Genomic DNA, 4,285 nt, shown 5'->3' with positions numbered 1-4,285 from the left:
GTTACTGCCCCATAGCGGAGCGCAAGTGAAACGGACTACCGGAGATTTGCACTGTTTTTCTGTTAGTGTGTATAATCAAAATATGACTCAGTTTGGCCAGTTAGAAAAATATGATAATAGAAAAGTATTCTTTTCCTCTCACTTTTTTTCTTGATTTAATTACCGACTTCACGTACTTACACTGTGTCCCGTTGCACGATGTAATATTGCGAAACTATGATTTTGTGGCAGTGTTTTGTAAAGGAATTTTCCGTTTAATCATCGTCTTAGTATAAAGCTATATGGTTGTTCTGGTATCAGTGGACGTACATTATGTATTTTTTCTTCTCTTGAGCACCATGGTCATGACATGAAGCTCAGTCATTGATTACTCGCAAATGTTAGTAGTCATCCGCTGTTTATCTTGAAGATGTAAAAGTAGTGCGCGTACATCTCCTCGTTAGTATAGTGGTGAGTATCCCCGCCTGTCACGCGGGAGACCGGGGTTCGATTCCCCGACGGGGAGAGTCTGCATCTTTTTGCCTCGGTCTCAAAAGGCACCAAGCTAGAACCGGCCCCGTGTTAGTGGAAACGGGGCTTGTGACTTGTACTCATGCATAATATTCTGCGGGTCGCTCAGCAGCGCAGCATATGAAACTAGACTCGGATTGTAAGTGTGTGGTTTTGATAATTGATGTATGGATGGATGGATCCTTAATAAGAGATATAAACAATAAGGTCCAGTCGCCAACTAATCATGTAAAATACGTCATAAACTCATGGTTGTTAAACCCAGAATAAAAATGAAGACGTATAACTAGGAAAGTCAACTTGCACATTTCAATTTTGGTTCGATATAATCACGTTGTCCTTAACCCTCCAGTGCAGGAGGGGACGGTAATGCGCATCGAATGTTTCCGAACCTGTGTGTGATACAACCGAGGAAGAGCCGATGACTTCGGGGGAGGAGGGGCAGGCGACTCGGAAGAAAAAGCAGCAGAACCCAATGCAGCCTGTAGCCCATTCAAAGGCCTACTGTTGGACCTCTGCTTATTTTGCAATACGTCTTTAGTACGGACTGAAAAATGTCCGATTTCGATGAGTTTGAGAAGCAGTTAAGCGAAAATCGGCAAGGTAAGTTTGGCTTTGAAGATCGGTGTATGCTCCCTGTTTTAGGGTAATAAAGTGGCCGGCGTGTCCTAGCGCCGAGGATGGTGCGGAGGGCACTTCTGCTGGTTCCGAAAAGAAAAGCGCGGCTGGGAAATCGGTGCCTTTTATCCGAGCGCTCGCCGATTCTGAAACCTGCCCGATTCTTCTTCTCCCAGCTGCCGCAGGATCCCCGAAAAACTGACCGCTTTGGTAAATCAGTGACATTCTTTGCTTGGCATTGTTATAGAGATCGCTAGGCCTGCATCCATCAGTGCCCGGCGTACATAACATGGACATTTCAATGAAACGTTATTGGGGTGCACTCGATGTGAAAGCCTGCGGTTTTATTTATTTAATTATTTACCATTATACACTTGGATCATAAATTGTGACCCGCGTATTTTCATTCGCAGTAACACACTATGCATGGATGTTTGTTGCAAGCGTTATATTTTCAAGATCACGTTTAAAGTTTTATGCAAATAAAAACGACCGCGACCACTTGATTTAAAGTCCGCACTTAATAACAGTGTTAGTTACTTGGTTTTTAAATACTACGACGAGTTTTCTATATAATGATATGATTTTGTCTCTTTCCGATGCACAATAGCCTTTCCCTTGGGTCCGAAATGCTGGCCCTGTCATCCGTACAGAATAAGTCTTTCTCACACGATCGCCGTTTCTTCATGATGTATAGACTCTAAAAATCAGCCGCGTTCCCTGGAATCATAACAACTGCTTTTAGGTCGTTATTGCAAAGTCTTGCACCTGTATCTACCTTTACAGCGGATAGCAGTAACTAACAATGATGTACAGTTATATAACAATACACATATAACTTCATTAAAGTGCAGAGAATCCAGTAAACTGAATAAACTTAAGCCATACTAACGCAACTGAAATATACAACATGCGTTACAACGGAGTCGAAAGTAGGATTGATTTATGTACCTATCAAATGGCAATCTTGTCATATCAGCTCCTTATCACTAAATCACTAAAATGTCATTCGAAACGACCTGATTCGGCTAGACGAGCACTAAGTGCCGCCGTGTTTGATAAACTAGCAGTTCCAGTCATTCATATCTGCGCTCTGACTATGCCTGCGATTGCGGTAATTGGTTATTACCGATTTACGTAAGATGCATTGGCCGCTCCGTGTCTGTACTTTTGCAGCGGTGCATTACCGTAACGCTGTTATAACTGATGCATGAAGCTGATTCCTCGAGCAGCACCTGCGTTTAAATGCTTCACTGAAAACTGCACCTTCAGGGATTTATTTAAGCTTCTATATGAAGGACCTGCTGGGATAGAAAGGTGATATTTTATTGCTAGTTTAATAAAGTGCTGTCTGTCAGATTGAAACGATATTAATTACCCATCCATCGTCCAACCAGTTATCTTAGTCAGGCTCCCCTGGAGCCTATTCCAGGCAAATTCCCCATACAGAGAGCAGAGGCAAAATTCAGGCCTCCAGACTCGGAGGCGTGAGGCAACTGTACTCACCACTGTGCTCCTATATCATTAATTAGTCTGGTTATGTTTTTATTGTTTCACAACAGACTGACATTCAAGGGGATGTCCTTGTGCCCTTGAAATTATTAGCCATTGAGAGATGGGGTGTGTTTGTTTCAGGAGGGTGTGATTGAATATGTGAATTGAATGGAGGTGCTTCATTCTGGTGAGGAAACTGGGGAGTTAGACCCCGTACCACATCTTGGTCTCCGTAAGTGACTTTTAAGGCATAGCGCTGGGTCAGTCAGCATCCAGCACCCCAGGGAAGTTGGTAATATGATTACTCTGTGACTCATGGGCTTCAAACCCACAACCATCCGGACACACATTCATAATCCCTCTGAGTTACACATCTTGGATTTATCGAAATGGATGGTAGGGGGGCAGTCATGTCGCTCCGCCCACCGTCTCACTGGTACCACGGTGTCGTCCCCCAGAGCGGGAGAAGGAGCGACACAAGAAGCGTAGCCGCAGCCGGTCTCTGAGCCGTGGCGAGAAGCACCGCCGCTGGAGCAAGGACTCCAGGGGGCGGAGTCACGAGAAGCGCAGCAGCAGCCGCGACCGCAAGGGTCGTGACCGACGGAGCAGCTCACGCTGAGCACAAGAAGCACAGGTACCCCCCCTCACGGTCCCGGTTACAGGCACTGAAGCTGATATCTAGCATGGTTTGAGGCCTCTTAACAAGTTTCTTTCACAATCAACCAATTGGTTTCTTCGTGGTGGGAAGGGGGACTGTACCCATATTAAATTTTAACTGGCGTTTATAAGTAGCCCCCGCCATAGCGATGGGACCTCAAAGCCAGCCTAAAAAGTGGCGCATGGTCACACCCTCATGACCTTAAACTGCCTGCGATCCAAAGTTAAATGTAAACATTCTGCCATCTGTTTGTTTTTGCCAGATTCTGAGTGTTTACACTGTATTGTTTGGGGAAAACAACCTTCTGTTTTGTGTTTGGGCAGCTACTCTCCTCGGAGAAGCCGTAAGAAAAGGACATACAAGTACTGGGATGTTCCCCCTCCGGGATTCGAGCACATCACCCCCATGCAGTACAAGGCAATGCAAGGTTTGGATGCGACGCTTCCATGTGTGCTAGTTCAGTATTGCAAGGTTATGGTATATTGGTTGCAATGAAAGCATTTATTCTGGAGTGCCCTCCTCCCCCCTGCTGGTCAAAGAGGGAATAACACTTGGGATGATTTCAGACAGTGTGAAGAGAGCTTAAACCTAGGGGTTAGAAGCAAATGAAGGCGACGATCCGGATGTTCTGGCCGTCCCTGGTTGGGGTCTTGAAGCCCTTTCTCCTCCCCACAGCTGCAGGGCAGATCCCCACGATAGCTTTACTGGCAACATCCACCACCAGCGGCGTGGCAGTGACGCCCACCCAGGTGCCGATGGTCGGCAGCCAGATGACCCGGCAGGCCAGGCGGCTTTATGTCGGCAACATCCCCTTCGGCCTGACGGAGGTGAGTCCAGGCAAAGTCCCGCGTTGCCTTCTGTCATGCATACTGGTGTCATGTGTAGCTCAGTGAGTTAGGACACTGAGCCGGTCACAAGAAGGTTGTTGGTTCAAATCCCTTGGGCAGCAGAGTGATTTCACCATTGGGCCCCCGAGCGCAGCCCTTAAGCACTATTTGCTCTAGG

At 46.5% G+C, this 4,285-nt stretch overlaps 1 non-coding gene across 1 annotated transcript; it reads left to right on the top strand.

Annotated features, from left to right (window-relative positions):
* The first annotated feature begins 433 nt into the window (after positions 1 to 433).
* On the top strand, positions 434 to 505 carry trnad-guc (transfer RNA aspartic acid (anticodon GUC)). The gene has a single exon. It is a non-coding gene; the product is annotated as a tRNA-Asp (tRNA).
* Positions 506 to 4,285: the final 3,780 nt, after the last annotated feature.

This window comes from Brienomyrus brachyistius, unplaced genomic scaffold (genome assembly GCF_023856365.1).
Source record: "Brienomyrus brachyistius isolate T26 unplaced genomic scaffold, BBRACH_0.4 scaffold708, whole genome shotgun sequence".
Lineage (NCBI taxonomy): Eukaryota > Metazoa > Chordata > Actinopteri > Osteoglossiformes > Mormyridae > Brienomyrus > Brienomyrus brachyistius.
This window is presented reverse-complemented; position numbering and strand designations above follow the sequence as displayed.